The following is a 14,631-nucleotide window of genomic DNA, read 5'->3' as shown; positions in this document are numbered from 1 at the left end:
AGTTTTATGCAGTGCTTGGGACTGAACCCAGGGCTTTGTGTGTTCTAGGCCATCACTCTACCAACTGAGCTACATGCCGCCATTTCTCAGTCTTTTAAAAGAACAAAACATTGCTAAATATGCCATTGTTGCTTTGGAGGTATTTTTTAAGTCTTTTTTTTTTTCATAAAAAGTTATACCCTTAAGATATTAAAACCTTTTATTCTGGTTCTACTTTGGCATTTTTCACTCATAAAAATAATTTTACAAATAATACCTTGTTTACAAAAAGTTCTCTACCACGGGTCCAGATGGTGTTTAAAGTCTCAGTTTCTTGCTTGGGTAACTTGAGGCCAAACATACTGCCTTTGAAGGACACAACAAAGAAGCTGATATTTTGACAGTGTCAGTAGACCTCTGTTATAGAAATGAATGTCCAGGGGGGCTGGAGAGATGGCTCAAGAGGTTAAGAGCACTGACTGTTCTTCCAGAGGTCCTGAGTTCAATTCCCGGCAACCATATAGTGGCTCACAACCACCTTGAATGAGATCTGGTGCCCTCTGCTGGCATTCGGGCAGAAGAGTATTTACATAATAAATAAATAAAATCTTAAAAAAAAAAAAAGAAAAGAAAAAGAAATGAATGTCCAGAAAAGGGTGGGGAGGGAGTTCGACAACAGAGAAACAAGAATGTTATGATGTTTAAATTTATAGTTGTTAAAAATGTCATCTCAAGTCAAGTCACTGGTCTGTTTGCATTTGATAGGTTTTATACTAACTAGCATTGTAAAGTTATTTCATAATTAGAAAATACCTGTGGATATTTGTATAAAAGTGTGAAATAAATTTTTTATGAAAGTGCTCGTGCTTACTAACACAGCATCATGTATGTGAAGCAAACCTAAATTATAAATGACGACCCGAGTTGCCTTTCTTTGTATTTTATCAAAGCCAAAAAAGTAAAGTTTTCAATATTTTTTAGTGTCCCATATAATTTCAGGCAAAGGTACCCAAAGTGGTGCAATATAAATGTGGTTGAAGGTTTTTAAATTTATCTATTTTAATGTGTATGTTCTCGTGTGTGTGTGTGTGTGTGTGTGTGTGTGTGTGTGTGTGTGTGTGTGTGTACACGTACATGTGCCACAGAGTGGGTGCTGAGGTCAGAGGACAACTTTTGGGAGCCTGGGCCCTCGGGCTTGGCAGTAAGTACTTGCTGACTCATTCACTGGCCCCTGGAATTGTTTGGGGATGCTTTTGTTTATATCTTTGTTTGAAACCCTTATTTAGCTGATGGCATGTCTTTACAAATGCAAAAATAGTCTTATAGGTGGTTTATTCACGTTATCTACACACTGGGAGCTTTCTCTTTTCATTGATACTCTACCTCAAAGGCTTAAACCTGGAAAGGTATTATTTTGCAATGACACTATGTCTTAAAAATGATTTCTTCTAGCCGAGTTGCTTTCTTCTGAATGTGAGAATAGTCCAGCAATGATGTGACATTCAGTTATTCTGTAGAGCTGATTTCACAGAGTCCCCATCAGAAAATCCTTTCTTCAGCAGGACATTTCATCTAGATTTAAGCAGTTTTCTAAAACTTCTGTAGATAATCACAACACAGAAAATAATGTGCATGTATGGTGTCTTGACAATGTAACATACCTTAACCTGAATACATTTCCCATCAGACGTATATTGTTTGCCTGCTATGTTGTCTAAGTTTTCATTACAATTGTTACATATTGAGTCTTGCCCTTCTTGGTTCTTTTTTTTTTTTAAGATTTTTATTTATTTATTATGTATACAACATTCTGCTTCCATGTATATCTGCACACCAGAAGAGGGCACCAGATCCCATAATGGATGGTTGTAAGCTACCATGTGGTTGCTGGGAATTGAACTTAGGACCTCTGGAAGAACAGCCATGCTCTTAACCTCTGAGCCATCTCTCCAGCCCAACCTTCTTGGTTCTTTGAAAACAAACAGGTGCTACTGCCCAATGAGACATGTAATTGGTACTCTGAATGACTGATGCCAGTACCTGTGACCTTCTCAAAGCCCTGATTTACATTTCCGTTCTATGAACATGCCATACTAAACTCTCAGCAATAGGCAATCATCCTATCCATTGAGTCTTTCATTAGCTGTGATACAGGTCACATGGGATAGAGGGCCTGATGTCAAAAGTCACACAGGAATGCCCATGAACAATGATGGTGTTGCAGGGCTCTCTGCCACAGAGAGATTCATAAAGGGAATGTTGCAAACAGGGACACCTTATTCTTGTTGCAAATTGCTTGCCCAAATGTCATGGGTCACACACAAGCTGTGGTTTATGCTATGCTCTTGTGGCTAAGAATTAATATTCCAGGATGTGGAGAGGATCTAAGTGGCAGGTGCTTCCAACTCTCTCCAGACCAAGGATGCAGGGCTGAGATCGAGTTTTAAATGACATGTCTTAATGAGACACCCACCGAAGGACAGTGTTCAAAGACAGTGGGGCATTGAGAGAGTACTGGGTTTTAAATGAGAAAGATGCTTTAGGTGGCGAGATTCCAACTAATGGGTTCTCAAGGCTGATGATTTTAAACAGTTCCTGAAGACCAAAAGAGGGGCCACTGGGGAGGAAGAGACAGTATTCAGAGAGTGGAGACCAGATTTCTGGGTGGCTTCATAAGTGGCTCTGCCAAGCCAGTAGGAGTCTGTACTTCCCCTCTGGTCAGGGATAAAGAGCCTGCTTCCAGCTTCCTGAATGAATGTAGGAGTGCTCCTTTTACTAATTCAATCTTCCTTCTTTCCTTCCTTCCTTCCTTCCTTCCTTCCTCCCTTCCATCCTTCCTTCCTTCTCTCCCTCCCTCCCTCCCTCCCTCCCTTCCTTCCTCCCTCCCCCCCTCCCTCCCTCCTTCCTTCCTTCCTTTTTTTCTGAGACAGGATTTCTCTGTAGCTTCTAGAACTTGCTCTGTAGATCAGGTTGGCCTCGAACTCACAGATCCACTTGCCTCTGCCTCCTGAGTGCTGGGATTAAAGGCATGTACCACAGGCACTAGTTTAACGTCTTATATTTACACGTGTGTGTGTGTGTGTGTGTGTGTGTGTGTGTGTGTGTGTGTGTACAGATGTAAGTCATAGCATAGGCTTGGAGGTCAGGACAACTCGAAGGAGTTGATTTTTTCCACCATGTGGGACCTGGAAACTAAGTCATCGGGTTTGGGGACCAAACATCTTTACTCCAGTGCCATCTGGCTGGTGTGTGTGTGTGTGTGTGTGTGTGTGTGTGTGTGTGTGTGTTTACAGTTAGTATTAGCTGGGAATTAATATCTACTTGATCTACAGTGCTTAGCCTTTTTTTTAAAAAAAAAATTGTTTGTTTGTAGAGAGTGTTCTTGATTAGGATCTGATGCCAACTCTGTAGAGGTATTGACAATAGAACTCATCTAGAAAGAAATTTGTAAGGGAATGCATGGCAAAGTACTCTGAACATAGGCTGTTACAAACAAAACCCAGATCACAAAAGTTGGTTCCAGCCTAGCACCTCTGTCTGCCAGGCACCAAAAGGGCAAAACTAACCAAGTAAATGGGTGGTGATTACTCAGGAGTGAAGGAGTCCAGCGCAATTTTGTAGCTGTGAACAGAGATTAAGTGCCTCAATCTTGCTGCCCTGGCCTGATACATCTCAGTCACCCATCCTCTGCCAGGGTGAGGAAACAGACCAGACAAGGGGAGGGCAGACACAATTTCTCACTCTATCCTTCTAGAACATCTGCCCCAAATTCTCAACTGTAGGGTCAGAATGTGCTGCTTTTGTTCTCAGAGCCTAGCTGGGAAGTGATCAATTCACCAATAACCATAGATAGATGTAGGTGGGTGTTCTATTATGGTCCATCATTTGCCAGCTGAAAGTTTTTTTTAAAAAATGCCTAGGGATGTTAACTTAAGGTTTTCAGAAAAATGTGGGGGTGGGGTGGGGGATTAAACAAAAAAAAATCAAAAAAACAAAATTGACCTTTAAAAAGGTCAGACCAGAATCTTATTTCTCTGTGTTACCCGGGATATAATTTAACATCCAAGACACGGTTACAGGTTCCAAGGAATGCTACTACTTTCATTTTCTTTATTGCAAGTACTCTGTGTGTGTGTGTGTGTGTGTGTGTGTGTGTGTGTGTGTGTGTGTGTACAAGTGAAACAGTAGTTTATCTCTAACATGTGGATGGAATATATGTTCTAATAAACTTGGATTTTTCTCTTATTCTGTCTCTCTCTTTAAGCAGGAGTCCATCCATTCTAACTGAAACATTCAGGAGTATTTTGTGTTACACATACTATCAAAGTTTAAGTTGAACTTAGTATGGTGTGCACCTATAATTTCAGCACTCAGGAGTTTGAGGTCAGAGGATCACAAACTCAATGCTAGTCTGGCCTACATAATCAGTTTATGAGTAGACTGAGTTACATAGGGGAAATCTGGGAGGATCAAGGAGCAAGAAAAGGGGGAGGAGAATGATAGGGGCCAGCCACACAGCCAGCCACGGAGTGAGAAGCAAAGAAAGACATACAGAAAGAAAAAGTTAAAAGCCCATAGGCAAAAGGTAGATAGGATAATTTAAGAAAAGCTGGCTACAAACAAGCCAAGTTAAGGCCGGGCATTTATTAAGTAAGAATAAGTGATTTATTTGGGAGCTGGGTGGTGGGCCCCCCCAAAGAGCCAGAGTAAAAACCAACTACAATCAGAAACTTGGGGTGGAAAGGGTTTATGTGGCTTGTATGGCCTGACCACAGTCCATCGTTAAGGCAAGCACTTAAGCAGGGCAGGGATCTGGAGATAGGAACTGAAGCAGAGACCACAGAGGAAGGAATACAGCTTACTTACTGGCTTGCTCAGTCTGCTTTCTTATAACCCCAGGGCAGCAGGCCCAGGAAGCCTCTGTATATGCCCTTTCAGCTTTATATGTACTAGGCAAAAATTCAGAATATGTTATTAAACAGCCAGTCTCTAGTCTCTACCACTCTAGAGCTAAGAATGCTTTAATCTGAAATTTTCCTGCTCTGCTCTAGCCCCCTTATCAATATATTTGGTAAATACACTGAATTATGGCTTCCTTTTGTTTTGTGACTGTGAAATTTTATATAGCCACTGTCACAGTGGAGTAGTTTACTCAGGGCAAGGTAACTCCAGGTTACAGACCTTGATAACTTGGCTCAGAATAAACCAACTCTTACTCCCTTTGGATCAAAGTTGTGTTTTATGTCAATACCTTTGTTCTCCCTTGTAGAAGGCAAAGGAAAACATATCTCTGAAAGCTACTCCTACTTTTAGGCAAATACAGGGAAGGCAGACGCTATGCGGCATCTTTTTCCTTCCACTCAACACTCCATCACTCCATCGTATTATGGGATGCATATTTTAGTCTTAGACTCTTTGATAATTCAGCAAGAGTTTTTTGACCTTGTGGAGAAACTGATAGATTTTCTGGACTCCGATAATAGGTTTCTCTGGTGACTCAGTAAGCCAGGTCAGGGCAAATTAAAAGGTAAAAGACCAGGTATATTTGTGCAAAGCAACTTCTGGGTGAGTCCTCCAGCGCCCCCCACCCCTACCCCGCCCCAGAGATTAGGGCGTGGAAGCCGGCAGGAGAGAAATCACATGGCTGTTCTAAAAAGGAGGTTTAAATACCCTTCAGGCTCAGGGGGGATGATGCAGCTGGGTGTGTGCCCAATTATATAAGCTTTGGGTGGCAGCCCCAGAGGAGGAGCCACAGCTTGGTGATTGATCTGAGAGGGTGGGGTTTGGAGCAGAAGGAGTGGCCAAACAAGCAGGGGTGAGCCGGAGATTCCAGCCAAACAGAAACATTCTAATCTTACATGCTAGGAAATTTAGACCTTGGCAGATTTCACCTTGACCCTCAAAGACATAGGAAGAGAAAAGGCCATGCCTTCTGAGTTAAGGTCTGAAAGAGCAGGCATGTTCACCAACAGAGGTTGACAAGCCGTTGCATGTTGAAAGGGGAGCGGGACGATTGAAATAAATAAGAAGGAAACCCAGAGTGTCAGGGGCAGCATGCTTAGGAGTGTGGTCAGTTTTCTGAAAGAGAGAAAGGCAAAAGGAAAAGTTACGCTTTTTGAATTAGATCTCAGAAAAGTGGGCAGGCGTAACAGTGCTATACCGCAGCTGCTCTGGAAGCAGCTGCCTCATGGGAGAGGCTTCTAGAAAGTATGAGTACACTTGCTCACTAAGGAGATGATTATTCCTCCTTAGCATGTCGTCAGGTGAATCAGCCTTCCTATGGGGTGGTCCCTTGACCAGGTGATTGACAGGCATAAATGAATCAACTCCGTGGGTTGGTGGGTTGGTGGGTTGGTGGGTTGGTGGGTTGGTGGGTTGGTGGGTTGGTGGGTTGGTGGGTTGGTTGGTTGGTTGGTTTTTCAAGACAGGGTTTCTCTGTAGGCCTGACTGTCCTGAAACTGTCTCGGTAGATAAGCCTAGCCTGTAAGATCTGCCTACCTCTGCTTCCCAAGTGATGGCGATTAAAGATGTATGCCACCACCGCCTGACTCCTGAATCAACTCTTAAAGGAGGAGACAGTAGTATGTAATGGTCTAATATTTGGGGTAGATCAGAATGTCATGTCTCTACCCAGGGCCAGAGGTAGAACTCAAATTTCCATTTGACCAGGAGGAAGCAGCCTTCCCTTAATGAGCCTCAACAAAGCCTTGGTACCTACCTCCATTTTTTTTCATATGGTATGAAAAGACAATTGTGAAGCTTCCTTTTCTAGTGTTACCAGGGAAACAGGAGATGAGGTCCATTCTCGGTGGCCTCCAGGGCTACTCATCCCCGTATCAAAGGCAACTAGAACCCAAACTCCTAAGCCACAGTCAATCATATTGGCTCGGGATAAACTGAACTGGTTTACATTTTTTTGTTTAACTTGGATTTTTATTTTCATTTGTTCATTTGTTTGTTTGTTGAGATAGGTTCTCACTGTTGTGAATTAAATCTCCCGAAGAGAAGCCACACTTCCACCGAACACTCTACAAAAGCTGACTGACTGATTTGACTTCAGTGATGGGGACAGGGTGGAGAGTTGCAGGTCCAGAGCCAAATATCTTGGGCTCTTTTTACCCCCATATAGCTACTTGATTCCCACCTCTGAAAAGTGGGATAGTCACATAATATCCTGTGATTAATTCCAATCCTTTTGGAATATATGAACAGACTTCCTAAAGGTCCACCAACTCAAGAGCTAGAATTCTTCAGACAGATCTGAGGGAAGCCTGTAGCAGAAGGGTCCCATCTTTGCTATAACCCACCTTCCAGATGATTATACTAATACATTTATTATAAAATAAAATTTTAAAAATCTATTTTTATTTCATGTGCATTGATGTTTTGCCTGCATGCATGGCTGTGTGAGGGTTCCAGATTTCCCGGAACTAGAGTTACAAATAGTGGTGAGCTGCCATGTGGATGCTGGGAATTGAACCCGGGTCCACTAAAAGAATAGCCAGTGCTCTTAACCACTGAGCCATCTTTCCAGCCACACCAATGCATGTTAAAAGAATGATAATTTATGACTTACTTTCTTCTTTGACTGTAAAAACTTTCATGAAACTTGTTACCAGGAATTTGGGGTAACCTAAATCTGCATTCACAGGCCATGGTAATTGATATTTGGCTCCAGAATAAACAAACTCTTTTATTTCCCTTGAGGTAAGAACTGAATTTTTAAATTGACATTGAGCAGTGGTACTCAACCTTCCTAATGCTGCCACCCTTTAATACAGTTCCTCAACCATAAAATTTGTGTTGCTACTTCATAGCTGTTATTTTGCTACTGTTATGAATTATAATGTAAATATCTGTGTTTTCTGATGGTCGGAGGTGTCCCCTGTGAAAGGGTCATTTGGTCCCCCTAGAGGGAAAAAGTGGTGCATTTTCTTGATTGATGGTTGCTGTTAGAGGGTCCAGTTCACTGTGGGCAGTACCGCCTCTATGCTGGCGGTTCTGGGTGCTATTAAGAAAGCAGGCTGAGAAATCTATGAGGAAAAAACCAGTAAGCAGCACTCCTCTGTGGCCTCTGCATTAGCTCCTGCCTCTAAGTTCCTGCTTCAGTTTCTGCCCCGATATCCTCATTGATGCACTGTAATACAGATGTATAAGATGAAATAAACCCTCACGGTCATGCTGTTTTATCGCAGCAATAGAAACCCTAACCAAGTCAGTCAGCAAACCAAAACCCAATCCAGGATAAACAGTAAGACAAAGCGTAGATGCATGGGAACTACCAATTAACCTCCAGTTAGGGTCTTCTTCCCACTAGAATGACCCAAAGACATCACTGTTCCTATTCAGTCAATATCTTCGTCATCTTGCTTTCTCTTCTGTCCCTTCTTTTTTTTTTTTTTTTAAAGATTTTATTTATTTTTATTATGTATACAACATTCTGCTTCCATGTATATCTGCACACCAGAAGAGGGCACCAGATCTTATAACGGATGGTTGTGAGCCACCATGTGGTTGCTGGGAATTGAACTCAGTACCTCTGGAAGAGCAGTGGGTGCTCTTAACCACTGAGCCATCTCTCCAGCCCTTCTTCTGTCCCTTGGAGTTGCATGTATAATGGAGCTGCTCAATTCATAATTGTTACCTGCTCAAGTCAAAACTTTATGTTTTTAATGTGGCCAAGCTCATGACTTATTCATTTTTATTTTTTAAGTTAAATTTGTTTCTTTATTTACCTATTTATTTGTGTGTGTACACACATGCAGGTGCACACATAAGCACACATGCTTCCGAATCTATGAGAAGGCCAGAGGACAACTCTCAGGATTCAGGTCTCCTTCCACCAAGTGGGTCCTGGGGATTAAACTCAGGCCATCAGAGGTGGCAGCAAGTGTCTTTACTCACTGAGTTGTCTTACTTGCCACCCAAATTTATCTTTTACCAGTACCCATCCCAGTATGTTCAGAGTGCTCTGTATCTATGGCCGGCTGTAAATTCTTTACTTTATTATCCTTCGCTTAGACTCATGTGCAGATGTCTCTATTGGCTCCAGTTCTTAAGGAAAAATTCGTCTTTTTAAAAAAGTGTTTCCGTTTCTACAAAGGCATAAAGATCTAGTCTCAACAGCTGTTTTTAAAAAAAATTTTTAAAAATTAAACTATTGAACATGGGCATTAAAGGACTGTTCACAGCTGGGTGTGGTGGTACAGGCCTTTAATCTCAGCAGAAGCAGGGGGACCTCTGTGAGTTTGAGGCCAGCATAGTGTGCATAGCTAGTTCTAGGTCAGCTAAGGTTACATAGAGAGACCCTATCTCAAAAAAACAAAACAAAAGGACTTACATTGTGAACCAGCCTGTTAGCAGCCTTCTGCCTTTCTTTCCCTTTGCTTAGCAAAGCCTATTCTTATCCTGGCTTCCTGCACTCTTACTGTTTGTGGAGGAGTGTGAGGGGAGGGGTGGGGTAGGAGTTGGTTGGGGGTGGGATGGCATAAGGAATCTCTCACTCTGCGTCAAAGTACTTTCTCCAAATGAAGAACTATGTTTCTAAAGCTGGTGAGTTAGTGCACCCTGGAGGAAAAGGCGGGTGAGTCTCTGAGTTGGAGACTATCCTAGTCTACAGAGTGAGTTTCGGACAGTTGAACTACATAGTGAGAGTCTATCTCAAAAAAGCAAAACAAAACAAAACAAAAATGTTTCCTCTAAAACAAATCCATAGATGGCTTTCCCTCACCTTGCACACTTGCATTTCCTGGTAAGAAGGCGTGTGCTGTGGTGAAAACTGAAATGCTAGATATTCTGTAAGGCAACACGCCCGCACACACTCAGATAATTGTCTTCCAGCTGTTTCATAATTCTGTAAACTGTAGAAAAACAGATCTTAAAAATCAACCTGTTAGGGCTGGAGAGACAGCTTAGAGGTTAAGAGTACTGACTACTTCCAGAGGTCCTGAGTTCAAGTCCCAGCAACCACATGGTGGCTCACAGCCATCTATAATGAGATCTGATGACCTCTTCTGGTGAGCAGGCATACATGGAGGCAGAATGCTATACACATAATAATAAATAAATAAATCTTAAAGAAAAATATCAACCTGTTAGCCTGGGGACCACCCTTGTTGCTTCCCAGCAAAAGCCACTTCTGCAGCTTTTGCAAATTCTTTGACAAAAATTTCCTTTTGACTCTGGTTTAATTCTTAGGATTGGTGAGATAATTGTTGCTGTTTTCCGGTGCCTTCATTTAGTTAGTGTGTAAATGAGTAGTGTGACCCATGGTAATTTATTAGTGTGTAAATGAGGAGTGTGACCCATGGTAATTTATTACTGTGTGATCATCTTAATTTCTATCCTTTTTCTTGGAAATTACTTTTCTAGTGCATTAAACCTCAGGCAGGAAATGACAGCACACTCAAAAGGGAAATGGAACAGGATTTGGTGAAGGGACTATTTTTAGGGGTGTGAGCTGAGTTTAGCCACTGGGAACTGTGGCTACACTAGAGGAACACAAAGCTGGCCAGCAGGAAGGGACAGGGAATAAATGACCTTTCTCTCCTTTTGTACTCCCAGCGCTGTGAAGCCAGAGGGCACTGGAGACAGGCTAATACTGTCAAGCTTGTTTTTCACTGCTTCCCCCATGCTTTTCTGCTAAACCTGCCCTTCATGGATCATAAATTCTTGGTGAATTTAGAGTCTGGCTCAAGTCTGCTAAATTAACGTGTGTGTGCATGGTGGGGAGGGGCAGTGTAAGTATGGATCTGGGCATTGTGGTAGGTGAATCTATTTATTGAGCCTCATCCAAAGTGAGACCCTGACTCAAAAAGAAAAAAAATGTAGAACTTCAAAGAATGATGATATAAAACCTCCCATATGGATAGGTAATACAGCACTTGTGTGACGTCCATCTCCAGCTTCAGGACAGCTTCTTGAATAAGAAGCAAAAGTTAAGATAAGGGAGAAGGGAGAAGGAAGGAGAGAAAGTTTGACATACTATGTTTGACCTTACATGCTCATTTTCTATGTATCGGGTGGAAGCATAGAGAACATACTTTGGAGAAGAGAAAAACCACTTATATAAAACAGGAGATGGAGCTGGTGAGATGGTGAGTGGGTAAGGGTGCTTGCTGCCAAATCTAGTGCCCTGAGTTTGATCTTTGGAACTCACACACTAGAAGAAGCCATCCCTGCAAACTGTCCTCTTAACTTCTACAAATGTGCCATGGCACCCTTTCTATGTACCCTTATTACCACCCTCCTGACCCTCTCTCCAAGGGTACACACTAAAATAAATAATGTATAATAATAATGTTTTATATAGTATTTAACAATAAAGCCCCCAAACAGGTAATTGGGCCTGGGGAGATGTCTCAGTTGGCAAAGGGTGTACCATCCAAGCATAAGGATCAGAGTTCGGATCCCCAGAACCCACATAAAAAGGTATTTACAGCTGAGTGTGCTTGTAATTCTAGCTCTAGGGATCAGAGACAGGAGGATCACTGGGGCTTGCTGGCCAGCTAGTGTAGCCGAATTGGTAAGCTCCAAGTTTGGTGTGAGACCATGCTTGTAACAAGATTTTTAAAAGACACAGAGACTGATTGATATTGGGGTCCAAGCTTCAAACTGAAGATAAGAGAAGCAAAGCAGCCAGCCACTGACCAAAGGGGTGATCCTCAGACTGCTCCCGACTTCACTGCTCCTCAGATTCAATCAGACTGCTATGCTCTCCTCGACATGCCTAAAGACTAATTCTCAGACTGAATGCCTCTACATTTTATACCTCTAAAATCTTGGGATCAAAGGCATGGGATCCCAAGTGCTGAGATCTCTTTTGTGTGAGAAGTTTCTCTTTTATACTGGATCCTTTTCATCCAGCTTAATGTGGCCTTGAACTTACAGAGATCCATCTACCTGTCTCCTGAGTCCTGGGATTAAAGGTGTGTTCCACCACTGCTTAGCTTCTGTAGCTAGCTATTATAGACCGCTTTGCATTCTGATCCTTCAGGCAATCTTTATTAAATCATAAATAATATAGTCACCATACTATGTCTCAAAAAATAAGGTTGAGAGCAATAGAAAATAATATCCAAGGCTGACATCTGCATTCCGCAGGCACACATGTGTGCACATGTGCACACAGACACACATGCGAACATATATCACAAACATAAAACAAACAACATCAAAGATGATTGTTTCTGCTATTCCATTGTGCTCTCACACAAGTTAATGTCATTTCGGCATCTTGATGTACTTACTCAGTAGCAGCAGAGATGTAAGTGGGCTTGAAACAGGGAAGATAGAGAAAAGTAAGGGAACATAGAAAGGACAGGGACCTTTATCATGAAGTGTAGTTGAAGTTTCTCACTTGCTGATTCATCAAAACAGAGTGGGGGGAGGGGAATTTCTTAGCAACTCTTAAGATGTAACTTAAGAGCCACCAAATCCTCTATTTGGTTACTACTTTGAGAAGTCCATGCCCAAACCTCCATATGTCTCAACCATTCCCTGAGCATCTCTCTAATAAATAAACTTCAACTCTGCTTCATTCTGGTCTGGTCTGCAATTCTTTCCCTGCAGCAAAGTCAAGAATCCCCACTTAAGTAGCATTCTTGGAGGAGAACTTTCTGGCTACTACAGCAGGCAATATGGAGGGAGTCCTGTCTCCAGCCCAGGCCCCACTACTGCTGACAGGTTGAGGGACCTGAATGATGCTGTACTCCATCTAATAGAAGAATCGGGAGCTCAGGGAATGATCTAGAAAGAAGAAAGAAGGCAGCAGGAGAAGCTGAAGTTAGAGTAGCAGAAATGGCCAGGCATAGTAGCACATACCTTTAGTGCCAGCGCTTGGGAGGCAGAAGCAGGCAGAGCTCTGTGAATTCGAGGCCAATGGGGACTGTATATTGAATTCCAGACCTGCCATAGCTATATAGTGAGACCCTGTCTTAAAAAAAAATAAAGATTAATAGAAATGGATAAGAGAGGAGTTGGAGAGATGGCTCAATGGCTAAGAGCACTTGCTGCTCTTGTAGTGAACCTGGGTTTTATCCCAGCACCCACATGGAGTCTCACACAGAATTTCATTTCCATGGATTTGATGCCCCCATCTGACATCCACAGTACACACATGGTGCACATACATAGACACAGGCAAAACACCCATGCACATAATAAAATAATCCAAAGAAGGAAAAGAAAAAGAAACATAGGAAGCCAACTAAATGATGTCTAATATTCAACTTTATATTTTCTCCTAAACTTCTGGAAAAGTCTACAGCAAGCACACCATATATGTGAATGGTTCTCATAAAATCCTAATAATGAGATGCCATGTATCAGCCATTTAATAAGTCCTGGGCATTGTATTAACATATATAGGTATACTATTTATGCTGTAGTAACTTAGGAAGACATATGTTGTACCTTTCCTAGGTAACTAGATTGAGACACTTACACAAGGGCACATAACCAATACATAATGTTTGCGGTTTTCTTTTCTTCCTTGTGGTGCTGGGGATGAAACCCAGGGCTTTGTACATGCTCGACAAGCATTGTACCAATTGAGCTACAACCCCAGTCTTCATTATTTGTTTTTACAAAACCCAAGATTGACAAGCATAGAGTTATGTGTGGTGGTATATTATTTATGATTTATTAAAGTTTGCTTGAGAATTCAGAAAACAAAGTCAGCCACAAGCTTATAGAGGTTAGTAGTGGTGGCACACAACTTTAATTCCAGGACTCAGGAGACAAAGTCAGATGGATTTGAGTTCAAGGCCACCCAAGCCTACACAATATTGAATCAGTGTAAAAGAATAACAGAACTCACACCTTTAATCCCAGGACTCATGAGAGGTATTTAAGACAGGAACAGAATCTCGGAGCTAGCATTCATTTTCCAGACACATTGAGGATAGGAAGACATTGATATCTCTAGCCACAAAGAGATAGTCTGAGTGAATCTGGGGAGCAGTGAAGTTGGAAGCAGTTTGAGGTTCGCCCGTTTGGTCTGAGCTGAGGTAGAGGTAAGAACTAGTGGCCAGCTGCTTTGCTTTTCTGAACTTCAGCTTGAAGCTTGAACCCCAATATCTGTCTCTGGGTCTTTTATTTTTTTGTGCTACAGTTATGAAGTGTTAGTCTCTCTATATGTACTTTACATAATCAATTAGCTTCATACCTATTGGGGTGTTTTGTGTGTCATAGGTCAGTTGAGGGAAGAAGGAACTCCAAGATGAAGTTTTAGGGCCAATGTGATAGCAGGAAGGTCCAGCCTCTCTGATGGACTGAACCCCAAACAGCTGTACAAAGATGTATTTATTGATTATTATACAAAGTTGGTTTTGAGGTAAAGTATTTCCTCATACCAATGTCCTATCTAATCTATATGTTTCTTAAAAGGAGAGCATCGCCCGCCCTCATGACTTTAGTCCTTTATTGTGTGTCATTTGCAATACACAATAATCCAAGAGCCCCAGGTTGTCAGAGGCATCTTCTAATCAAAGTCATGGGAAGGCTGCAATGCCTCTTCAGATAATTCTATAAATCACGGAAAACAATTACTGTTTTCCACAAAGATTCTTTACTGTTTTTCACAAGGATTCTTCAAGGCCAAAGTACTTCCAGAAAACAGCTATTCATTCTAATGTCTATCCCAGATACAGC

Source organism: Cricetulus griseus, chromosome 6 (assembly GCF_003668045.3).
Source record: "Cricetulus griseus strain 17A/GY chromosome 6, alternate assembly CriGri-PICRH-1.0, whole genome shotgun sequence".
Classification (NCBI taxonomy): domain Eukaryota; kingdom Metazoa; phylum Chordata; class Mammalia; order Rodentia; family Cricetidae; genus Cricetulus; species Cricetulus griseus.
This window is presented reverse-complemented; position numbering follows the sequence as displayed.